Consider the following 27552-nt stretch of genomic DNA (forward strand, 5'->3'; position numbering starts at 1 on the left):
CCACACCTTATAAGGTGTGGAGATTTGCAAAAAGCAGTTATTTTTTTTTTAAGTTATTTGTCTTTTTTTTTTCTCAAATAGGACCACGACATCAAACCAGTAGTAACCTGGCATGCAAGTAAGTAGGGTTTAAGTGAAGAGGTGCTGTGCAGAGACATAAACCTCACTTTCACCTCCAGAACCATCCAAATCCAATTTCAAGATATAGATTAGGATGAGTAGAGATGGCTCTGGATGTAGTGGGCATTGATCTTTTAAAGTCTAGATGTTTAACAGGTCTCAGTTATTTAAAGACAGCACCCATTCAGTAGTTATAATTTAATAAGAATTGGAATAAAGAATGATCTTTTTTACTTAAAAGAAAAAAATTATCACTCTAGGAGGGGAAGATCCTTAGGGTTTCTTATTTAAAAAGAAACAATTGTTACTTACATCCACTCTGACTCAATGAGAACTCTGAAAAAAACGAACAAGAAGGATTTGCTCTAGAACCTATTGTTAGTAAATTAAAGACAGAGTAATTTGGGTTTAAAATGTGGTCATTACTGTATATGCATGAGTGTTTGTGGCAGCCCTCTTTGTAGTGGCTAGAAACTGGAAACTGAGTGGATGCCCATCAATTGGAGAATGGCTGAATAAATTGTGGTATATGAATATTATGGAATATTATTGTTCTGTTAAAAATGACCAACAGGATGATTTCATAAAGGACTGGAGAGAGACTTACACAAACTGATGCTGAGTGAAATGAGCAGGGCAAAGAGATCATTATATACTTCAACAATAGTACTAGATGATGACCAGTTCTGATGGACCTGGCCATCCTCAGCAATGAGATCAACCAAATCATTTCCAATGGAGCAGTAATGAACTGAACCAGCTATGCCCAGTGAAAGAACTCTGGGAGATGACTAAAAACCATTACATTGATTTCCCAATCCCTATATTTATGCACACCTGCATTTTTGATTTCCTTCACAAGCTAATTGTACAATATTTCAGAGTCTGATTCTTTTTGTACAGCAAAATAACGTTTTGGTCAGGCATACTTATTGTGTATCTAATTTATAATTTAATATATTTAACATCTACTGGTCATCCTGCCATCTAGGAGAGGGGGTGGGGGGGTAAGAGGTGAAAAATTGGAACAAGAGGTTTGGCAACTGTTAATGCTGTAAAGTTACCCATGTATATATCCTGTAAATAAAAGGCTATTAAATAAAAAAATATAATGTTAAAAAAAATAAAATAAAATGTGGTTGTTAAGAAAGAAATAATGGAGAGGTGGAGCCAAGATGACTGAGTAGAAAAAAAAAAAAGAAAAGACAAAAAAAAAACTTACTTGCCCCAGCTCTTCCCAAGACAACTCTTTTAATTTTTTAATATTTTTTATTTTTAATTTGTTAAAATAAAGACTCTAAACAAAGTTTAGATTCCTATAAATCACAAAAATGATTGAAACAATTTCCAAGTTAAAGGCAAACTTAGAATGTCAGCAAGTAAGATCTATTGCACCAGGGTGAGAGCCTTGGCCCCCACAAATTAGAAAAGGAGTTTAGCAGCCACTGAATCATTAGCAACAGCAGGAAAAAAAAAAAGCAGAGGTCTCAGTTCACATACTATGATTGAGTCAAACAACAAGTCAGAAGATTAGAGGGGTCTTTTTGCTAGCAATGAGGCAGGATCACATTGCTCTTCCCATACTTAGATTGGGGAAAAATACAGTCTCATAACCTAAGGAAAAGAAGGAACCCTAGAAAACTAGGGCTTTCAGCCACAGTGAAGTGGGAGTACCATCCAATTCAACAGCAGAAAGGAGTACTTGTGGTCATTCACAGAACAAAGCACAGGCCAGGAAAGAACTAAACAAATCTGTCCTTGGATCATACCACCTTTGAAGAATTGAAAACTTACAGGTCCCTAGAAGGATATTTGAAAATAGTTGTACAAAATCCCTGAAGCTTGTACAATGCACCCTCTACCATATTATTCTGACAAGGAAGATCAAAACATATGATCAGATAATAACAAAGTCAAATGTCCTATATCCAAAGTCTCCAAGAAAAGTAAAAATTGGTGTTAGGCGATGGAAAAACTCAAAAGAGATTTTGAAAATCAATTAAGAGAGGTAGAGAAAAATTGGTAAGAGAAATGAGTGAGGAAAAAGGAAATACAAAAAGCCAGTGAGGAGAAGAATACCTTAAAAAGAAAAATTGGCCAAATGAAAAAGGAGGTATAGACTCACTGAGGAAAATAATTCCACAAAAAATAGAATTTAGGAAATGGAAGCTAATAACTTTATGAGAAATCAAGAAACAATAAAACAAAATCAAAAGAATGAATAATAGAAAACAATGTGAAATATCTCATTAGAAAAACAACTGATGCAGAAAATAGATCCAGGAGAGATAATTTTAAATTTACTGTACAATGAGCAGCTAGGTGGTACAGTGGATAGAGTACCAGCCTTGAACTCAGTAATATGTGTTAAAATCTGACCTAAAACACTTAACATTTCTTAGCTGTATGACCCTGGGCAAGTTACTTAACCCCAATTGCTATACATTATTTTTCAAGAAATTATAAAGGAATATTGTCCTGACTGGATTCAAGAGAGTAAAACTGAAATTGAGAGAACCCATTGATAACCTCCTAAAACTGATTTCACAAATAAAATCTCCAGTAACATTATACCCAATTCCAATACCACAAAATCAAGTAGAAAATACTGCAAACAACTAGGGCAAAAATCAACTATGATGGAACTATAGTTAGGATAACACAAGATTTAGCAGCTTCTACATTAAAGCAGTAGTGACCTTGGAATATGATATTCTGTAGAGCAAACGAAATAAGATTGTAATCAAGAATAATCTACGCAGAAACAAGGTTGCCATTATCATCATTACTGTTCAATATTATATTAGAAATGGTAGCTTTAGCAATAAGAGAAGAAAAAAAATAGATTAAAGGAATTAGAGCAAGTAACAAGGAAACCACATTATCACTCTTTGCAGATGGTATAATAATATACATAAAGAACCTTAGAGAATAAAATAAAAAAAAACTATTAAAAATAATCCACACGTTTAGCAAAGTTGCAGGACACAAAATAAATCCACAGAAATCATCAGCATTTTTATACATCACTAAAAAAGTCCAACACCAAGAGATACAAAGAGAAATTCCATTTAAAATAACTGTCTTTTTTATAAGATATTTGGAAATCTATCTGCTAAGGTAAAGTCAGGAAGTATAGAAGCAAAACTACAAAACAATTTCCACACAAATAAAATCAAATTTGAACAATTGGAAAAAAATAAAAAGCTCTCTTCAACTGGTCAAGTGAATATGATAAAGATGACAATGCTATCTAAATTGATCTATTTATTTAGAGTTTTATCAATCAAACTCTCAGACAGACTTAGAAAAAATAAGAACAAAATTCATCTGGAAGAACAAAAGGTCAAGAATTTAAAGGGAATTAACGAAAAATGCAAATAAAGGTGGCCTAGCTGTACCAGATACAAAAATACATTATAAAGCAGCAGTCATCACAACCATTTGGTAATAGATAAGAAATAGAGTAATTGATCAGTTGAATAATCTAAGTTCACAGGACAATGTAGTCAATGGCTATAGTAATCTAGTGTTTGACAAAGCCAGAGACCCCAACTTTTGGGATAAGAATTCATTATTTGACAAAAACTTCTGGGAAAATTGGAAATCAGTATGGCAGAAACTAGGCACTGACTCACAATTAACACCATATACCAAGATAAGTTAAAAATAGAATCATGATCTAGATATAAAGAATGATATTGTAAACATATTAGAAGTACATAGGATAGTTTGCCTCTTAGATCTGTAAAAGAGGAAGGAATTTGTGACCAAAGAAGAACTGGAGATCATTATTGAATACAAAATAGATGATTTTGATTATATTAAGTTAAAAAGATTTTGTACAAACAAAACTAATGCAGACAAGATTAGAAGGAAAGTAATAACTGGGAAAACATTTTACATTAAAAGTTCTGATAAAGGCCTCATTTCCAGATATATACAGAGAATTGACTAAAATTTATAATAATTCAAGCTATTCTCCAATTGAATAAATGGTCAAAGGATATGAACATACAATTTTAAGATGAAGAAATTGAAACTATTTGTAGTCATATGAAAAGGTGCTCTAAATTACTATTGATCAGAGAAATGCAAATTAAGACAACTCTGAGATACCACTACACACCTGTGAGATTGGCTAGGATGACAGGAAAAGATAATGCTGAATGCTGGAGGGGATGTGGGAAAACTGGTACACAAATATATTGTTGGTGGAACTCTGAACAGGTCAAACCATGAAGGAGAGCATTTGGAATTATCCTGAAAAATTTATCAAACTGTGCATACCCTTTGATCCAGCAATGTTTCTACTGGACTTTTAACCCACAGAGATTTTAAAGGAGGGAAAAGAGATCAATCACATGTGCAAAAATATTTGTAGCAATCCTTTATGTAGTGGGAAGAAACTAGAAATTGAGGGGATGCCCACCAATTGGGGAATGGCTAAATAAGTTATGGTATATGAATGTTGTGCAATATTATTGTTATGTAAGAAACAGCAAGCAAAATGAGTTTAAAGAGGCCTGGAAATACTAACATGAACTCATGTTAAGTGAAATGAGCAGGACCAGGAGATCATTATATACAGCAACAAGATTGTAGGATAAGCAACTCTGATGTATGTGACTCTCTTCAACAATGAGATGATTCAAATCAGTTCGAATTGTTTAGTGATGAAAAGAGTCATCTAGACCAGGAGAGAGGAGTGTGGAAACTGAGTGATTCACAACATAGCATTTTCACTCTTATTATTGTTTGCTTGCATTTTATTTTACTTCTCTTTTTTTTTTTTACTGGTTTGATTTGATTTTTGTTGCGTGGCAAGGTAATTGTATAAGTATGAATGCATGTATTGTATTTAACATATATTTCTACTATGTTTAACACATATTAGACTACTTGCCATCTAGGGGAGGGTGTGGGGAAAGGGGGAGAAATACTGGAATACAAGATTTTGCAAGGGCTAATGTTGAAAAATTGTCCATAATATGTTTTGAAAAATAAAAAAAGAGCTTTAATAAAAGAAAAAGTAAGAATTGTTTAGACAGCAAAACTGAGCATAACCTTTCAAGGGAAAAGATGGACATTCATTGAAGGAGAAGAATTTCAATCATTTGTGAAGAAAATACCAGAGCTGAACAGAAAATTTGACTTTAAAATATATTACTCAATAAACAAATAAAGGCGTAATCAGAAAAGGGAAATTATATGGGACTTAAATAGTATTAATCTGTACATTTCTACATGGGAGGATGATACTGTGTGTAACACACACACACACACACAAAAGGCACAGTTATGACTTTAATAGGAAAAGAAAATATCTTTAAAATAAAATAAGTGGTGAGAGAGGAATGTGCTAGTAGGAAGGGAAAAGAAGAGGTAGAATGGAATAAATAATCTGTTATATAAGAGGCAAAAATGTGTTATATTAGATGGGGAAAGGAGGAGGTAAATTATTGCATGAACCCTGCACTCATGAATTTTTTTCTTTTTTCTTTCTTTTTTAAAAATTTTAATAGCTTTTTATTTACAGGTTATATGTATGGGTAACTTTACAGCTGCCAATTGCCAAATTGACAACTGCCAAACCTCTTGTTCCAATTTTTCCCCTCCTTCCCCCAATCCCCTCCCCCAGATGGCAGGATGACCTGTAGATGCTAAATATATTAAAATATAAATTAGATGCACAATAAGTATATATATGACCAAAAAGAACAGTACTCTCAAATATTGTACAATTAGCCTGTAAAGAAAGTCAAAAATGCAGGTGGGCAAAAATATAGGGATTGGGAATTCAATGTAATGGTTCTTAGTCAACTCCCGGAGTTTTCTCTGGGCATAGCTGGTTCAGTTCATTTCTGCACCATTGGAACTGATTTGGTTCCTCTCATTGATGAGGATGGCAAGGTCCATCAGAATTGGTCATCATCTAGTATTATTGTTGAAGTATATAATGATCTCCTGGCCCTGCTCATTTCACTCAGAATCAGTTTGTGTAAGTCTCTCCAGGCCTTTCCGAAATCATCCTGCTGGTCATTTCTTACCAAACAATGATATTCCATAATATTCATATACCACAATTTATTCAGCCATTCTCCAATTGATGGGCATCCACTCTGTTTCCAGTTTTGGGCCACTAAAAAGAGGGCTGCCACAAACATTTGTGCACATACAAGTCCCTTTCCTTTCTTTATGATCTCTTTGGGAAATAAGCCCAATAGTAGCACTGCTGGATCAAAGGATATGCACAGTTTGATAACTTTTTGAGCATAGTTCCAAATTGCTCTCCAGAATGGTTGGATGCATTAACAATTCCACCAACAATATATCAGTGTCCCTGTTTTCCTACATCCCCTCCAATATTCTGCATTATCTTTCCCTCTCATTCTTTTTTTTAAATTTATTATAATAACTTTTTATTGACAGAACCCATGCCAGAGGAATTTTTTTTTACAACATTATACCTTGCACTCATTTCTGTTCCAATTTTCCCCCTCTCTTCCTCCACTCCCTCCCCTAGATGGCAAGCAGTCCTATATATGTTGAATATGTCGCAGTATATCCTAGATACAATATATGTGTGCAGAACCAAACAATTCTCTTATTGCACAGGGAGAATTGGATTCAGAAGGTAAAAATAACCCAGGAAGAAAAACAAAAATGCAGTTTACATTCAATTCCCAGTGTTCTTTCTTTGGGTGTAGCTGCTTCTGTCCATCATTGATCAATTGAAACTTAATTAGGTCTCTTTGCCAAACAAATCCACTTCCATCAGAATACATCTTAATACATTATCGTTTTTGAGGTATATAATGATCTCCTGGTTCTGCTCATTTCACTCAGCATCAGTTCATGTAAGTCTCTCCAAGCCTCTCTGGATTCATCCTGCTGGTCATTTCGTACAGAACGATAATATTCCATAACATTCATAAACCACAATTTACTCAACCATTTTCCAATTGATGGGCATCCATTCATTTTTGAGTTTCTAGCCACTACAAACAGTTCTCCAGTCATTCTAGCCTGTCTGATAGGTGTGTAGTGGTATCTCAGAGTTGTCGTAATTTGCATTTTTCTGATTAATAATGACTTGAATCATCTTTTCATGTGCCTAGAAAGAGTTTCAATTTCTTCATTTGAGAATTGTCTGTTCATATACTTTGACCATTTATCAATTGGAGAATGATTTCTTATAATTGATTTCTTATAAATTAGAGTCAATTCTCTATATATTTTGGCAATGCTTTATCAGAAGTTTGACTGAAAAATATTTTCCCAGTTTATTGCTTCCCTTCTAATGTTGTCTGCTTTAGGTTTTTTTTTTATACAAAAATGTTTCAGTTTTGTATAATCAAAATTTTCTATTTTGTGATCAGTAATGATCTCTAGTTCTTCTTTGGTCATAAATTCCTTCCTCTTCCACAGGTCTGAGAGGTAAACTATCCTGTGTTCCTCTAATTTATTTATAATTTCATTCCTTATGCCTAGGTTATGAACCCATTTTGACTTTGTCTTGGTGTATGGTATTAAGTGTGAGTCAATGCCTAGTTTCTGCCATACTAGTTTCCAATGTTCCCAGCAATTTTTGTCAAAAAGTAACTTCTTATCCCAAAAGTTGGGGTGTTTAGGTTTTTCAAATCCTAGGTTACTATAGTTATTGACTGTTTTGTCCTTTGAACCTAACCTATTCCACTGATCAACTAATTTATTCCTTAGCCAATACCAAATCATTTTGGTAATTGCTGCTCTATAATATAATTTAGTTCTGGTACAGGTAAGCCACCTTCATTTGATTTTTTTTTCATTAATTCCCTTGAAATTCTTGACCTTTTGTTTTTCCATATGAGTTTTGTTATTTTTTTCTAGGTTATTAAAGTAATTTTTTGGGAGTCTGATTGGTATAGTGCTAAACAAGTAGATTGGTTTAGGTAGTATTGTTATCTTTATTATATTTGCTCGCCCTATCCAAGAGCATTTAATATTTTTCCAATTGGTTAGATCATACTTAATTTGTGTGAAAAATGGTCTGTAATTTTGCTCATAAAATTTCTTTTTTTCCCTTGGCAGATAGATTCCTAAGTATTTTATACTACCAGTAGTTACTTTAAATGGAATTTCTCTTTGTAACTCTGACTATTGGATTTTGTTAGTCATATATAAAAATTCTGATGATTTATGTGGGTTTATTTTGTATCCTGTAAATTGCTAAAGTTGTGAATTATTTCTAATAGCTTTTTAGTAGAATCTCTGGGGTTCTCTAAGGATACCATCATATCAGCAAAGAGTGATAATTTGGTTTCCTCATTGCCTACTCTAATTCCTTTAATCTCTTTCTCAACTCTTATTGCCAAAGCTAGCATTTCTAATATAATATTGAGTAGTAACTGTGATAGTGGGCAACCTTGTTTCACTCCTGATGTTATTAGGAATGGATGCAGTTTTTCCCCATTATATATGATACTTACTGATGGTTTTAAATAGATGCTACTGATTATTTTAAGGAAAAGTCCATTTATTTCTATACTCTCAAGTGTTTTTTAATAGGAATGGATGTTGGATTTTATCAAATAATTTTTCTGCATCTATTGAGATGATCATATGGTTTTTGTTAATTTGGTTATTAATATGGCCAATTATATTGATAGTTTTCCTAATATTGAACCAGAGCTGCATTCCTAGTATAAATCCTACTTGATCGTGGTGTATTATCCTGGTGATGATTTTCTGTAGTCCTTTTGCTAATTTCTTATTTAAGATTTTAGCATCAATATTCATTATGGAGATTGGTCTATAATTTACTTTCTCTATTTTCAACCTACCTGGTTTAGGTATCAGTACCATGTTTGTGTCGTAAAAGGAATTTGGTAAGACTCCTTCATTCCCTATTTTTAAAAATAATTTATATAGCATTGGGGCTAATTGTTCTTTAAATGTTTGGTAGCATTGACATGTAAATCCATCTGGTCCTGGAGATTTTTTCTTAGGTAGTTGATTAATGGCTTGTTCTATTTCTTTTTTCTGAAATGGGACTATTCAAGCAATTTATTTCCTCCTGTTAATCTGGGAAGCCTATATTTTTGGAGGTAGTCATCCATTTCACTTAGGTTATCAAATTTATTGGCATAAAGTTGGGCAAAGTAACTCCTTATTATTTCAATAATTTCCTCTTTATTAGTGGAAAGTTATCCCTTTTCATTTTTAAGACTACTAATTTGATTTTCCTCCCTCCTTTTTCTAATCAGATTTACCAAAGGCTTATCTATTTTATTGCCATTTTCATAGAACCAACTCTTAGTTTTATTATATAGTTCAATAATTTTTTTTACTTTCAATATTATTAATTTCTCCTTTTAATTTTACAATTTCAAATTTAGTATTTGATTGGGGGTTTTTAATTTGGTCTTTTAGTTTTTTTAGTTGCAAGCCCAATTCATTGATCTCTTTCTCTGTTTTATTCAAGTAAGCCTCTAAGGATATAAAATTTCCTCTAATTACTGTGTTGGCTGCATCCCACAAAACTTGCTATGATGTCGCATCATTGTCATTATCTTGAGTGAAATTATTAAGTGTATTTTAATTTGCTGTTTCAACCAATCATTCTCTAAGATGAGATTGTTTAGTTTCCAATTACTTTTTGGTCCATTTACCCCTAACTTTTTGTTGAATGTAGTTTTTATTGCATCATGATCTGAAAAGAATCATTTACTATTTTTGCCTTCTTGCATTTAATTTTGAGGTCTTTGTGTCCTAATATATGGTCAATTTTTGAATAAGTTCCATGAACTGCTAAGAAGAAAGTAAATTTCTTTCTGTCTCCATTCAATTTTCTTCAAAGATCTATCATACCTAATTTTTCTAATATTGTATTTACCTCTTTAATTTCTTTCTTATTTGTTTTGTGGTTTGATTTTTGTTATTCTGAGAGTGCAAGTTTGAGATCTCCCACTATTCCAGTTTTGTTGTCTATTTCTTCTTGCAACTCTCTAAATTTCTCCTTTAGGAAGTTAGATGTTATACCACTTGTTGCATATATGTTTAGTATTGATATTGCTTCGTTGTTTATGCTGCCCTTTAGCCAGATATAGTTTCCTTCCTTATCTCTTTTAATTAGATCAATTTTTGCTTTTGCTTGATCTGAGATAAGGATGGCTACCCCTGCTTTTTTGACTTCACCTGAAGCATAATAGATTTTGCTCCAGCCTTTTACTTTTACTCTGTATGTATCTCCTTACTTTAAATGTGTTTCTTGTAAACAACATACTGTAGGGTTCTGACTTTTGTTCCAGTTTGCTATCTGCCTCCTCTTTATGGGAGAGTTCATCCCATTCACATTTATGGTTAAAATTACTAATTCTGTATTTCTTGCCATCCTAATATCCCCAGATTATGCTTGACATTTTCTTGCTCTCCTTGCCCCCTTCCCTAGTATTAAACTTATTCGTCCCAGTTGCATCACCCAGCTCTCCCTCTTAGTATCCCTCCCTCCTCCCTTGGAATCCTTTCCTCTTTCTTGTATCCTTCTCTTATTACTCTTTTTCCTTTCCCTTTTCCTCTGCCACTTTTTAATGAGGTGAGAGAGGATTTTCTCTAAAACAAATGTCAATTATTTTCTCTTTGAGCCAATTCTGATGAGAGTAAGATTCACACAATGTTCCTCCCCCTCTCTAAATTCTCTAAGATATGTTGTTTCCTTTGCCTCTTCATGGGATGTGGTTTCCTTCTTTTTATCCCCTTTCCTCCTTTTTTGCCATCATCCCTTTTCCATATCTACTTCCCTTTTTTATGTTATATCAGTAAAATCAAATTATACATGTAGTCTTTTTATATATCCACAACAGAAATATAATTCTCAAGAGTTCCTTTTATCTTTTCTGCATCTCTTGAGTCCTATGTTTGGAGACCAAATTTTTTTTTTTTTTGTTATTTAGTTCTGGTTTTTTCCTTTGAAACAATTTGTTTCATTTCATTTGAATTCATTTGTTTCATTAAAAGTCCATCTTCTTCCCATGAAGAAAATGCTCACCTTAGCTGGGTAGTTTATTCTTGGCTGCATTACAAGTTCTATTACCTTCCGGAATATCAGATTCCAGGCCCTTCGATCCTTTATGTGGAGGCAGCAAGATCTTGGGTGATCCTTATTGTGGCACCACGGTATTTAAATTGTTTTTTTCTGGGTACTTTTAAAATTTTTTCCTTAATCTGATAGTTCTGAAATTTGGCCACAATATTCCTTGGGGTTTTTATTTTAGGGCCTTTTTCAGAAGGTGTTTGATGAATTCTTTCAATCCTATTTTACCTTCTTATTCTATTATCTGTCAACTGTTCTCTTTGATCATTTCTTGTAAAATAGTATCTAGGCTCTTTTTTTCATTATAATTTTTGGAAAGACCAATAATCCTCAGATTATCTCTCCTAGATCTATTTTCAAGGTCTGTTGTTTTTCCAAGTGGATATTTCATGGTTTTTCCAGTTTATCTTTTTTTTTTTTTTTTTTTTTTTTTTTTTTTTTTTTTTTGGTTTTGCTTCATTTATTCTTTCTGTCTCAATGAATCATTAGTTTCTATTTGTTCAGTTCTGATTTTTAATGAATTATTTTTAATTAGCTTTTTTTAACTTTTTTCTTTATATTTCCAATTGAGTTTTTAAATGAATTGTTTTGCTCTATTGAATTTTTTTCCATTTCATTAATTTTTTTTTAGTGTATTATTTTCTTTTTCCAATTCACAGATCCTACTTTCTTGTGAGTTCTTTGTCTTTTCCAATTCACAAATCTTACTTTCCAGATTTTTTTTTACTTTTTCCAATTCACAAATTTTGTTTCCCTGCACTTCCTGGGAATTTTTTATCTTTTCCAATTCATCTCACAAAGTTGTTGCTCTCTTTGCTCTCTTGTACAGCCTCACTTTCCTTTCTCCATTTTTCTTCTAACTCTCTTTTGAAACTTTTAATGGTCTCTTCTATGAGAGCATTATTTAAATGGGGACAGGTAACATTTCCCTTTGGCTTATTGTCTGGTGCCTGTTTGCTATTAGTCTCTTTGGGCTTGCAGACCTGCTCTTTTTCTGTATAGAAGCTGTCAATCATTCTTTTTATTTTTTTATTCATTTTTTAAAAACTTTTAGGGTATGCCTTCTAGGCAAGGGGGTTACTAGTTTCCTCGGCAGAGCAGGGAGAGATATAAACAAGCTTCCGGCTCCGAGGTATGGGTGTGCTCTGGGTGAAAGTTTCCCCTTCCCCCAACCTGAGATGATTTAGCATGGGCTGAACTTGAAGTGCCCAGTTGAGCTATGTGGTTTAGCGACTGCCCTAAGGCTAGAGACTAAGTGGTGAAAGTGTCACTGCCCCAGGCCAGAGCCCCTTGTGGGGCTCTGATTATTAGCAGCTGACCAGAAAATAGCCCAGTTTGACCAGAAGTCTCTGCCCTGATGCAAATTGCCCTGGGAAAGCTTTATTGCCCCAAGCCAAGCCCCTCACTGTGCACCAGGGCTATCCTGGGCTGTGCCCCCCTGCCTTGCAAGTTCACAACTGCCCCAAGGAAAAGCCCTAGACTGTGGGTTGGGGCTGAGAGCTTGTGCTGGGATCTGTGCTCTCACTTCCAATTTGGGGCTCCACTTGGAACCTCTAGTTCTCTCCCTGCTTGTGCTGATCTCCCCAGCCCAAGGACAAACCTTTTCTGGCGAGAATCCAAATTGTCTTTGGCTGATGAGTTGTTATACTTCTAATCTTTATCAATTGTAGCAGTCAAGCCTATTTTTGAGGCTCAATATAATATTGATAATGAGGGTAAGGGAAGAGATCAGAAAGTGGGTGTGCCTTCTCTGCCATCTGGGCTCCACCCCTCTCATGAAAATTAAATCAAAGAGAGAATAACATACAAACTCCATTAAATATAGTAATTCATCTTGTCCTGCAGGAAAATAGCAGGGAAAAGGAATAGAAAAGAGAAGAGGGTAATGGAAGGTAGGATGTATTGGGGGAAGGACTAGTCAGAAAGAAAATACATTTGAAGTGGATGACGTAAGAGGATAGAATAAAATAAAGTTCCTGAATGTAGGAGATGATAAGCAATAATATCTCTGAAAAGAATTTTGAATCAAGTTTTTTTTTTTTTCTGATAAAGGCCACACTTCTCAAATATATTGGTAATTGAGGCATTTTTTTTAAACTGTCATTCCCCAATTGATTAATGACCCACATGAACAGTCTTCAGATAAAGTTATCAAGTAATTTAGAGCCACATGAAAAGGAGAAAAAAATATTACTGACTGGAGAAATGCAGATCAAGACAATTCTGAAATACTTTCACATATCTTTTAAATTTATTAGTAGACAAGAAAAGGAAAAGGACAAATGGCATAAAGAATGTGGGGAAAATGAGATATTAATGCATTGTTGGTGGAATTGTGAGCTGATTCAACCATTCTTAAGAGCAATTCAGAACTATTCCCAAAGGGCTATAATAAAATCATCCTATCCTTTAAAGTAACTATATCAGTATGGGCAACTATCACAAAAAGAGTTTTGTTTGTTTGTTTTGTTTTGTTTTGTTTGTTTTTTTAAGAATAGTATCTATATATACAAAATATTTATAGCAGCTCTTTTCTCAAGAAAAAGAATGGAAAATTGAGGGGATGCCCATCAATTAGAGAATGGCTGAATAAATTGTAGTGTATGATTGTGATGGAATACTGTTGTGCTATAAGAAATGATCAGCAGGTTTCTCTCAAGAGAAAGACTTCTATAAACTGATGCAAATTTAGATGTTTTGTTTACAAAGTAATATTGTAAATTCATCAACAGTGAATGACATAATTATCCTCACTAATAAAATGATCCAAAATAACTCTGAATTTATATCAAAATGGAGTTAACACTCAGAGAAAGATTATATACAGATAGAATATCTATAGATAGAATAACAGATATTTTATTTATAATTTTTCACTATTTACCAACTTATTTCTTGTATTCTTATAAATTTGACACAGTTCTTTACATATTTTAGAATTTGGACCTTTATTAGATATACTGACTATAAAAATTTTTTCTCAGATTTCTACTTCCCTTTTAATCTTGTTTCTGTTGGTTTTCTGTGTACAGAAACATTTTTAATTTAATGTTATCAAAGTTGTCCATTTTTCATTTCATAATGTTCATAATGTTTGGTCATAACTTTCTCCCTTCTCCAAAGATCTGATAGTTAAATTATCCTTTCCTCTCCTAATTTGCTTATGGTATCACCATTTATAGCCACATCATGTACCCAATTTGATCTTATTTTGGTATATGCTGTGAAATGTAGGTCTATGCTGAGTTCCTGACATACTGTTTTCCAGTTTTCCCAGCAGTTTTTTGAGTTCTTATCTTAGAAGTTTGAGTTTGAGTGTTTATCAAATACAAGATTACTGTAGTCATTGATTAGGGTGTCATGTGTATTTAACTTATTCAACTGATTTAGTGCTCTATTTCGTAGTCTGGACCAAATGGTTTTGATGACTGCTTTTTTATAATATACTCATTAATTCCCTTAATATTCCTGCCTTTTTGTTCTTCCATATGAATTTTGTTATTATTTTTGTAGCTCTATAAAAACCATTTTTGGCAGTTTGATTGTAATGGCACTGCACAAGTAACCATTTTGGCAGAATTGTTATTTTTATATTAGTTCAGTCTATGCATTAGCAAGTATATTTTTACAATTGTTTAGATCTGACTTTGTTTGAGAAGTGTTTTGTAATTGCATTCATATAATGCCTGGCTTTGTGTTGCAGTTAGACACCTAAAAAACTGTCTTTTGTCTATAGTAACTTTAAATAGAATTTTCTTTCTATGAACATAGTTTGATGCTCTCTATATAAAAAAAGATGGAGAAAATATGAGATGAAGGAAGAAAAATGCAAAAGGTAAAGAAAGTGATGAACACAGGGCAAAATATTTGTCACTATTTAACACAGGCACTAATTAAACAAATGTTGCCTCAGATAATTTGCTTTAAATTGGCTCTGTGATCTTTCCAATTATGCTTCTAAAAATATTTTTTTTTTCAGAAAGCTACTTAGAACATAGTTGTCATAGGAAGATGCTTATAGTCCTATGAGAATTAATAACACTAAGTTTTTTTTTTTCCTCTACAAGAAAATAAGGATATTTTTAGTTAATTGGACAAAGCACAATGCAAATTTTGTGGCCCAAACATGCTTTTTGTGAGACTTGTCATTTTTGAAAATTGTAAGCATGAAGCTAAAATTTAGAATCTATTGTTTTAATTAGACAAAGCAAAGTGTTTGCTAAGATATATGTATATTTTTAGTTTCACTATAAAAGGTATAATAGAGATAATATATTCCTTTAATAGCACTACAAATGTTTTACTAAATTCAAAAACTTCATAAACTCTAGACATACTACACAATGATTGACACTTAAACTCTTCCTTAAAAATAGATTAATTGTATCAATGCAGAGGGAAAGTGATATTAAAAATCAAAACTGACCTTTTCCTTTATGCTAGAATTCCTTGTTTGTTAATATTAATAAAACAAAAAATTACATATATTAAAGTATGTTTTTGTTTGTCTATCAGTCCCATTTTAGACATATATTGCAAAAATTTAAGTATTCCTTTCTTTATAAATTTTCCATGTTTATATATGATACAGCTTTCATGTTACATCCACATTCATTTCTTGAATGTAATCTAGGAGTTGAAAAAGAAAAGGCTTCTTAAGAGAAAAAAGATACCAATGGTACATATTCAATGGAATGACATACTATATTGGAAATGAGGGAGGAATGCATTTCTATAGAAAATAAAAATGAGTTTGGGATTTCTAGGATATAATATGAAAAAAAATATTGAGGAGAACCAGAGAGATAGTTCAGAACTTGTTCTCATATCTTTTTAAAGAATTTGTATTTTATTTTATAGGTAATAGATGCAATCAAGTTCTTGTCAAAAGACTTTCATAGTGAGACTTGTTTAAAAAATAAGACAGAAAGAAAAGAAAAGTCAAGAAGATGATTTCAGACTTTGTTTTAAAAGTCCAGATAAAAGAAATGAAAATCAGAAATAAACTAAAAAGGCTGTACAAAAGAGGTTGGATGTGAAAGGAATGTATGGGGAAAGAATGGACACATTTTTATAACTGTTCAGATATAAGGGATGAGGTATGTGTTTTATGCTAGAGCAACTAGGTTGGTGGTAACAGTATCAACAGAACTGGTAGACAGAAAGAATGGGGAAATAATTTATTTTATTTTAGGTATATTTAAGCTACTTACATCTATAAGTCCATTGTAAATGTTAGGCTGGACACAAATCAATCTCTAAATAGATGTTTATTAAATATCAACTATGTTCTAGGAACCATGTTATGCACTAGAAAGACAATATCACATAAAATTCATTTAAAACACATTTTCAAAGGTTATGTTTGAAGTCAGAGGAACATATAAAAATGCTAAAGAATATATGGAGAAAAAGAAGAGGGGCAAATAAAAGGGTTTTGGGGGGAGCTGCTAGGTCTTGAATAATTGTCATTATGGTTCCTCATATTTGAATTGTTTCTTTCTGACTGCTTACATATTTACTCTTTGATGTGATAATTCTGAAATTTAGCTAGGATATTCTTTAGAGTTTTCATTTTGAGATCTCTTTCAGGAGGTGATCATGGTATTCTTCCAATGGGTATTTTACTGTCTTGTTCTATGGCATTAGGACTGATATCCTGAAAGATGGTATCTAGGTTCTTTTTTTTTTTTTTTTTTTGACATCATTTTCAGGTAGTCCAATAATTCCTAGATTATCTTTCCTAGAATTATTTTCCAGATCACTTGTTTTTCCAATGAGGTATTTTACATTTTCTTTTTTTTTTTCATTTTCTTTGGGGGGGTTGTTTGATTGATTCTTTATATCTCATTGAGTCATTCACTTTCATTTGTTCAGTCTTCAGTTGGGTTTTTTTTAATCTCTTTTTGCATTTGTCCAATTGAATTTTTAAATGAGTCATTTTGTTGTTTGGATTTTTTCCTATTTCAAAATTCTGTTTTTCAAGAAATTAGTTTTTTTTTCAAATCTATTTTGTAAGGGATTACATGATTTTTTCCCCTTTCACTAAATCTATTTTTAAGGGAGTTTTCTTCAGATAATTTCTGTTTTTCCTATTCCAGACACTCTTGGAATGTCCTCTTTTCCTTTCCCCATTTTTCTTTTAATTTCCTTTTAAGATCCTTTTTGCATTCATCCAAGAGAGCCTTGTGAGAAGTAGAACAACTCATATCATTATTTGTGGCTTCAACTGGATATAATTTGCCTTTAGTGTTCTCAGAATTTGAGGTATGATCTTTTCTGTCTCCATAAAAAGCTATCTATGGTCAGACTTATTTTTGTTTCCAAAGGTTGAGGTCTGCACTTAGGTCAGAGGGGATATTGTCCCAAGCTTCCTCTACAAATGACAGCAGCTTAATGCTGCTCTGGGTCAGTGCTGTTTTCTTCCTTCTGTTGTGGTATCTTTCAACAAGCAATGCTATATTGGTAATGTATTACTTAAAGTTAGAGGAAAAAGTCTAGTATTGAGATCATATGCTTCAAAACTGAAAGCCCTACAAGGATAATTGAATTTAAATTCTCTTTTTAAATAGAAGGAAAATGAGACTTAAAAGGTGAAACATATTGTCCAAAACAAAATAGCAGACTAGCTTCCTATTTGGGGCTGGGATGTAAGTCTTAATTTCAAGTAAAAATCTGTTTTTACTACATTGCTTGCATTTTTGTTGGTAGAATGAGTAAGAGTAAATCCAATAAAGAATTTACATATAGAAGTTTTGAAAATGTTCAAGGGTTGGTGGAATTATTAATATGGACTAGGAGGAAAATATCAACAAAACTTGAAGTTGATCCCAAAGACAGATTTAATTTCAAAACTGAGTGATGGATTCTAGGTAATGTAGGGATAAAGGATGGAATACATGGTTATATTTAATAAGACATAGAAATAAGAGACAAATACTATAGACCCACAATTAATACCGTATACCAAGATAAGATCAAAATGGGTCCATGATTTAGACATAAAAACAAGATTATAAATAAATTAGAGGAACATAGGATAGTTTACCTCTCCGACTTGTGGAAGAGGAAGAAATTTGTAACCAAAGATGAACTAGGGATCATTATTGAACACAAAATAGAAAATTTTGATTATATCAAATTAAAAAGACTTTGTACAAACAAAACTAATGCAAACAAGATTAGAAGGGAAGCAACGAACTGGGAAAACATTTTCACAGTTAAAGGTTCTGATAAAGGCCTCATTTCCAAAATATATAGAATTGATTCTAATTTATAAGAAATCAAGCCATTCTCCAATTGATAAATGGTCAAAGGATATGAACAAAAAATTTTCAGATGATGAAATTGAAACTATTTCCACTCATATGAAAGAGTATTCCAAATCACTTATTGATCAGAGAAATACAAATTAAGACAACTCTTAGATACCACTACATGCCTGTCAGATTGGCTAAGATGACAGGAAAAAATAATGATGAATGTTGGAGGGGATGTGGGAAAACTGGGACACAGATGCATTGTTGGTGGAGTTGTGAGTGAATCCAACCATTCTGGAGAGCAATCTAGAATTATGCCCAAAAAGTTATCAAATTGTGCCTACCCTTTGATCCAGTAGTGTTACTACTGAGCTTATATCCCAAAGAGATACTAAAGACGGGAAAGGGATATGTATGTGCCAAAATGTTTGTGGCAGCCCTGTTTGTAATGGCTAGAAATTGGAAACTTGAGTGGATGCCCATCAATTGGAGAATGGTTGAATAAACTGTGGTATTTGAATGTTATGGAATATTATTGTTCTGTAAGAAATGACAAGCAGGCTGAATACAGAGGGGCTTGGAGAGAATTACATGAACTTTTGCTAAGTGAAATGAGTAGAACCAGGAGATCATTATATACTTCAACAACAATAATATATGAGGATGTATTCTGATGGAAGTGGATTTCTTTGACAAAGAGAAGATCTAACTCAGTTTCAATTGATAAATGATGGACAGAAGCAGCTACACCCAAAGAAAGAACACTGGCAAATGAATGTAAACTGTTTGCAGTTTTGTTTTTTCTCCTGGGTTATTTTTACCTTCTGAATCCAACTCTTCCTCTGCAACAAGAGAGCTGATCGGTTCTGCATATATATATTGTATCTAGGATATACTGTGACATATTTAACATGTATAGAATTGCCTGCCATCTAGGGGAGGGGGTGGAGGGAGGGAGGGGAAAAATCAGAACAGAAGTGAGTGCAAGGGATAATGTTGTAAAAAAAATTACCCAGGCATGGGTTCTGTCAATAAAAAGTTATAATAATTAAAAAAAAATAAAAAGAGACAAATACTAAGTAATCTTATATATGCATATATATCTATATACACACACACATATATACATACATACACATATTCTTTATGATACTTGGGAATAATGGGCTCTAATGATAAATACATTTTTCTTTAAATAAAAAAAATATTTTCTTCTTTGAAACTTTCACTGGTTAAGCATCCAAGAGCAAGGACAAGTGTAATTTCTTTCCTAAAGTCTGATGTTCATATATTTGACGATACCTACTATGTTTCCATGTTTTCTCTTTTCTAGAAAAAAAACAAATAACAGGGTAGTGAATTTACTCTTTATTTGCCATGACCTCAATAATTTCTCCTATCATCTTTGTTCTTCTCTGGATGCTCTCCAGGCTTATCAGTGTTCTTCCTGAAATGTGGTCTCAAGATTTCAAGAAATTATTGCATGGTGGGATTATCACTTTCATAGCTATGGGCATTATCCTTCTCTTAGAGAAGTGTAAGATCACAACAATTTTATCTGACTACCATGTCTCATTTTTCACTCATGTTCAACAAGGAGTTCATTAGTATTTTCAGATTTATTTTTGTTTATCACTAGATAAATGACTTTCTAGCTGTGTCTTGTCCTTCTTATACTAGTAATATAAATTTTCTTTTAAATCCAAAGCATAAGATTTTACAGTTAATCCTATTAAATAGTATTTTATTAGTTTAAACTCACTGTTCTATTATATTTCAATCTGTTATTTATTCCTTCTCAATTACAGTCAACTGAAAAATTTGCAATCATGTAATTTGTTCTAGTCATTGTCAAAAATGTTAAATGGCGCAGTTATGCACAGAACACTCATGTACTATGCTAAAGGACCTCTATGATTTTAATAAAAAATTGGGGCAGCTAGGTGGCACAGTGAATAGAGAACCATCCCTGCAATAAGTTCTAATTTGAACCTGAGTTCAAGTACTCCCCAGCTACATGACCCTGGACATATCACTTAACCCTAATTTCCTCAGCAAAAATAAATAAGTTAGTATCAAACCACAAGGAATACTAAGTAATCTATACTTTTTGCCTGTTTTTTTTCTCTTAGTTTCTGCAATTCAGAAAGGAGAAAAATTAAAAAATTTCTAGACTGAGGTATCTCTACTCTGTAGGCAGGATCTTATAGGACCTTTTCTGGTATTCTCTGGTTTCAAGCTTTCTAGAAAGAAATACACTGAATCAATTTCCCCAGGTTTTTTTGTGACTCTGTGTCACTTCTATTGAGCATTTTTATTCTCAGTCACTCACAGATACCAGTAAGAGGAAAATATATATCATTTTGGCAGTAAAATACCATCATTTGATTGTATCAAACATTTTTAATCCAGATCTTAAAGAGAGCTAGTGTTAGTACTAGTATATGTCTAATGCTGTGTGAAATAATGATATACAAACACTTCAGCTTAATATTACTAAAAATTATTAATTTATTAAATACAAATATCCCTGTCTTTATATTGTCCCACATTCAAAAAATTCTATTATCTTTATGGCCCAATCTTTCAGATAATATTTTATACTATTTTCTTTTCTCACTCTGGTACAATTTATTAGTGTTTTTAAATATGATATTTAAATTATTTTCTTGTGTGTTATGACTGAAACATTCCTGAAGGTTTTGTTTATTTGGGCATAGAATCTTGAAATCATCAAGGACAGCTAAATGTTTTCTTATTTTCTTTTGATTTTCTTGGGTAAAAACTCCTTATAAAGCATTTTTAATCTTGGTTTTCTAGTGCAGATACCAGTATTATTTACTGAAAGTGTAAAGGATATTATTTACGTATTTTTGGATGTCAATGAATATATATTCAAAAGAAGAAAATGGCTGATATCCAGCAGGAATTTTTGAAAGTTAGGAGTAAATTTTGCTCATTCAGGTCAGGCAACAAAGAGATTTCAGTATCTTGAGCTCATAATTTAAAAATGTTAGAAAGAAATAAAATGTGGAAATATTGAAGAAGCCAAATATATGAGATGCCTACTAAAGGAGGTTTTTCCATTCTCATGTATACCTAAATTTGAAAAGATTTTTACCACTTTAGTTTTTATTGTTGACTTGTGTATATTCCTTTGCTCAATTTCCCTTTGAGAAATTTTTTTAAACTAATTTAATTCACAGTGATCAAGAAATTTATTTGATCTCTGATTCGATTTATCAACTGGATGATGTAACCTAAATTGTATTAGCTGTAGAGTTTGAGTAAGCTGAACTATTATACTTCTCCTCTCCTTTGTTTCTTTATCTTTTTTTTCTTCTTTTCTTGAAGCTCATATTATAAAACCCCATTTGTTAGTGTCTCTCCTAAAGCAATGACTTCGGTTTTCAAGCTGATGCTATCTGTGCAACTGCCTTTTCCTATATACCATATTGAATTAATTCAAATTGACTAAGAATTTAAGGTTATATGTTCCCATAATTGAGCTTTCCAGAACTGATAGCAATTTTTTTCCTTTCTTTTTAGTAGAGTGAACCTACCTTTGGGATTGATAGCCTTTTTATCTTGAGTATATTTTATGATGTCCTTTTTACTCCCTAGTGGTTTGGATATTGGTTATGCTGCATTTGAGCAGGCTAATTTTCCTGTCTCTTTTTGTGTGTGTGTTGTGTCTCTGTAAGTACATTCTGGAAATCAAATCTTTAAGTCCTTTGAGACTTATTATTTTTAGTTTAACTTTAAAGCAACTACAACACTGAATCTTGGAAGCCCAGAATTCTTAGAGATACTACTCTAATAGATAAAACGAACACTTGACATTAAGGTGATACAGTAACATTTTCCCACCCTATCGTGTTTCAATTCAAATTTTCAATTAAAATTACCTATAGTAGACTATAAATTGTGGTCTTTCTTAGGTAATTTAAAAATAAGGTAGATAAGGATATACAAAAAAAATGTTAACATACTGAAGTTCTATTGTTTCAGGCTATTGATGTCATTATTTTTATTGCCTCTTATTAACTTATTAACTTTAAAAGAGAGGGAAAGTTTATATGGCATCTGCAGTATAATGCATTTGGCTTCCCTGGAATCATCACTTCTGTTTTTAAGCTGATGCTTGAAACATTTTATAACTTGTTATATTACCACACCAGGTCATTGCTTGCAATGACCACTGTGAATTTGCCAAAAACACAAAACATATATGTTGGTAAAAAAAAACCACTCATTGGTGAATCTGTTAATTAATCAAGACAAAAGTGAGTTTGTTTTGATATGTTGGTGTTTTTTTCCTTCTTACCTTCTTTTAAAATCTAATCTAGAGAGGCAGAGCCAAGATGGCACATAGCAGACATGAATTTTTGTGAACTCCACTTACCTTCTCTCAAACCAATAATACATTAAACGTCTAAAGTGCTTTTGAAGTCACAGAACTCATGCTTATTTGGAGTACACCACATTTCCATAAGAAAATATTTTGGAAGAACTTCTGATGAGGTTTGTTTCAAATAGGCAAAGTGAGGCAGTCTGCAGATCCCAAACCACAACACAAGAAGACTGAGACAAGGAGCTAGAGCAGGGAATCAGAGCATTGCAGCTTCCACACACCTGGGAATCTTCTGTGAGTCTCTTAGGCTACTCTGTACTGGTTGCAAATGGGTTATCTAGCAGATTTGTTATAAAAGACAAATTGTAAACCAGTGAACCCCAGAAGAACACAGAACTTAGCCATGAGAGTAAACTAAAGCAGATCATCCTTTTTTGTCTTAAGAGCAAACCTCAAACCTTAAAAAATGAGCAGAAATCCTCATAAAGAACTCTCGCTATGGACAGCATTTTATGAAGAGAGAGAAGAACAGATCTCAAATCCTGAGGTTCCCAAAGGCAAATCAATTCCAGTAAAGCCCCAAAGGGAGGCTATTATTTCACAAGGCTTTCTTGGAAGATTTCATAAAGAATCTTAGAAGCATGTTAGAAGAAAACTGGGGAAAAGAAATGAGATCTTAGCAAGAAGGGATGGAAAAATGATATAATTCCCTACAAAATATAATTGAAGAAGTGGAAAAGGCATATAAGTCCTTATGAAATAGATATGAAAAAGATAGTGATTCATTGAAAAACAGAATATGCAAAATGGAGAAAAATGCAATGAATAAAATAGTTCAATTTGCCAAATACAAAAGGAGCTAACCAGGCAACTAAAGAAAACAATATATTAAAAAATTAAAATAAAACAAATGAAAATGAATGACTCAATAAGGCTTCAAGAATCATTCAAACAAAAACAAAAAAAATGAAAAAAAATAGAAGAAAATATGAAAACATCCAGGAAAAACAACTGACCTGGAAAATAGATCTAGGAGAGACAAACTAAAGATTATTAGATTTCCAGAAAGCCATGATGAAAAAAAAAAGAACCTAGATATTATCTTACAGCAAATCATAATTGAAAACAACCCTCATGTCTTGGAATCAGAAAATAAAATAGCTACTGAAAGAAATAACTGATCACCTCCTGAAAAAGATCCCAAAATTAAAACTAAAAAATACTGTTGAGAAATTTAAGAACTATCATACCAAGGAAAATACATTGGAAGCCACCAGAAAGAAACAAGTTAAATATTAAAGAGCCACAATGATGATTACCCAGCACCTAGCAGCTTTCACCATAAAGGATTGAAGGGCCTGGAATCTGATATTTTAAAAGGCAGGGAAACTTGCATTACAGCCAAGAAAAAGCTATCCAGCAAAAATGAGCATTACCATTCAGGGAAGAAGAAAGACATTCAATAATATAGATGAATTTCATCTATTTTTGATGAAAAGACCAGAACTGAAGAAAACATTTGATCTCCTAACATTGAACTCAAGAGAAGCATAAAAAGGTAAAAAGGAAATAACTCTTAAGAACTATATTTGTTATGGGTATACTAAGAGAATGTATGTATGATTTTATTTTATTTTGAAAATATAAAAAGGAAATCAGAGGTAGAAAGGGGATGATGTTGGAAAAAGAGGAAAATGGAAAAAAATAAGTTAATTACAGCTCATGAAGATGTAAAAAATACCTATTATAATTGAGGGAAATAATAAAAGGACATAAGCATTGTGTGAATCTTACCCTCATCAGATTTGGCTTAAAGAGAGAATATCAGACATATTTGGTTTCACAGAGAAACTTGTCTCACCTTATAGGAAAGTGAGAGGGAAAGGGGAAATAGAAACAGAAAGGCTAATATAAGGGAAAGCAGATTTAGGAGAGGAAAGGTATAAGAAAGGAATGGGGGGAAGCTCTAAAGAGGGAAGCCTGTTTGAAGAACGTGATAATCAAAAGCAAAATACTGTGAAGGAGGGAAAGAGGAAAGGAAAGAAAAAAGCATAACAGGGTAAAAAGATGGCAGGAAATACAGAATTAGTTATTTTAATTGTAATGTGAATGGGATGAACTTTCCCATAAAACAGAATCAGATAGCAGGTTGGACTAAAAGCCAGAATCCTAGAATATGTTATTAACAAGAAACACATTTAAAGCAGGGCAATACATACACAGAGAAGGTAAAGGGCTGGAACAGAATATATTATGATTCAGATGAAGTAAAAAAGCAAGGGTAGCAATACTGATCTCAGATCAAGTAAAAGCAGCCAGATCTAATTAAGAGAGGCAGGAAAGTAAACTATATCTTATTAAAGGGTCCCATGGATAATGAAGCAATGTCAATACTAAACATACATAAACCAAGTGGTATGGCATATAAATTCCTAGAGGAGAAGTTAAGAGAAATGCAAGAAGAAATAGACAGCAAAACAATGGTAGTGGGGGACCTCAACCCTGTTTTCTGAGAATTGGGTAAATCAAACAACAAAAGAAATAAGAAAGAAGTTAAGAAGGTAACCAGAATGTTAAAAAAAAAAAAAAAAAAAAAAAAAAAAAGATAAAGATAGCTCTTTGGGAAAATTGAATGGAGACGGAAAGGAGTATACTTTAGTGGTTCATGGAACCTATACAAAAACTAACCATATAAAACCTGGTCAAATATTTAACATGTATAATACTGCTTACCATCTGGAGGAGGGGGAGGAAGGAGGGAGGGGAAAAGTTGCAACCGAAGTGAGTGCAAGGGATAATGTTGTAAAAAATTACCCAGGTATGGGTTCTATCAATAAAAGGTTATAATTATTAAATTAATTAATTAATTAAAAGAAAAATGGCAAATGTAGAAGAGCAGAATAAGTAAATGCATTTTTAAAAGATCATTTTGTAATAAAAATCATGTGCAAATAAAAGTCCAGGAGAAAATAGACCAAAAGTTAATTGGAAATTAAGTAATCTAATCTTAACGAATGAATGGATGAAACAACATATCATAGACACAATAACATTAATCAAGAGAATGCCAATAATTATATAGCATACTAAAATTTGTGGGATGCAGCGAAATTGATTATTAGGGGAAATTTTATATTTCTAGAAGCTTACTTGCTTAGAATACAGAAAAAGAAGGTCAGTAAGTTGGGCTTACAACTAATAAAGCTAGAAAAGAATACATTAAAAACCCTCAATTAAATACCAAATTTGATATTTTGGAAATAAAAGATGAAATTAATAAAAGAGAAATTAAGAAAATATTGAATTTATAAATAAAACTAAAAGCTCACTTTATGAAAAATGAACAACATAGACAAGCCTTTAGTTAATTTGATTAGAAAAAGTACAGAAAAAAATAAATTGATAGTCCCCAAAATAAAGAGTAATTTCTATCAATGAAGAGGAAATTAGAGCAATAATTAAAAGCTATGTTGCCCAACTGTATGTCACTAAATTTGATAATCTAAGGAAAGGGAGGAATATCTGCAAAAAATAGATTGCCCAGGTTAAAAGAAGAAGTAAATTGCTTAAATAGTCCCATTTTAGAAAAAGACATAGAACAAACTATTAATCAACTCCCTAAGTAACAATCTCCAGAGTCAGATGGATTTACATATGAACTCTACCATACATTTCAAGAAAAATTAATTCCAATCCTATATTAACTAAATGGAAAAATTTGTAAACAAGGCATCCTATCAAATTCCTTTTATGACACAGATATTGTGCTGATAGCTAAACCAGGTAGGGTAAAAACAGAGAAAGAAAATTACAAACCAATTTCCCTAATAAACATTGATGAAAAATCTTAAATAAAATATTAGCAAAGAGATTACAAAAATTCATCCCCAGAATAGTACATTATGACCAAGTAGAATTTATACCAAGAATGCAGGGCTTTTTCAATATTAGGGGAAAATCTATTATCATAATTGATTATATCAGTAACAAAACTAACAAAAAACATATGATCATCTCAATAGATGCAGAAAAAACGTTTGATAAAATCCAACACCCATTTCTGTTAAAAAAAAAAAAAAAACACTAGAGAGTATAGGAATAAATGGAGTTTTCCTTAAAATGACCAGTAGCATCCATTTAAAGCCATCAGCAAGCATCATTTGTAATGGGGACAAACTAGAACCATTCCCAATAATATCAGGGTTAAAACAAAATTGTGGATTATCACCATCACTATTCAATATTGCATTAGAAATGTTAGCTTTGGCAATAAGAGAAGAAAAAGATATTAAAAGAATTAGAGTAGGAAATGTGGAAATCAAACGATCACTCTTTACAGATAACCTTTACAGATAACATGATAGTATTCTTAGAGAACTCTAGAGAATCAAATAAAAAAAAAAAAAACCTACTAGAAACAATTCAGAACTTTATCAAAATCTCAGAATACAAAATAAACCCACATAAATCATCAGCATATTACCAACAAATCCTGCAACAAGATCTACAAAGAGAAATTCTATTTAAAATTAATGTTGATAGTATAAAATATTGGGGAATCTATCTGATAAGGGAAAGTCAGGAACTATATGAAAACAACTACAAAATACTTTCCACACAAATAAAGTCAAGTCAAATCAGTTTGAAAAATATTAAGTGCTCATGGACAAGCCAAGTTAATGCAATAAAAATGACAATACTACCTAAATTAATCTACTTATTTATTGCCATACCAAACAAATTCC

Source organism: Sarcophilus harrisii, chromosome 1 (assembly GCF_902635505.1).
Source record: "Sarcophilus harrisii chromosome 1, mSarHar1.11, whole genome shotgun sequence".
NCBI classification, from domain to species: domain Eukaryota; kingdom Metazoa; phylum Chordata; class Mammalia; order Dasyuromorphia; family Dasyuridae; genus Sarcophilus; species Sarcophilus harrisii.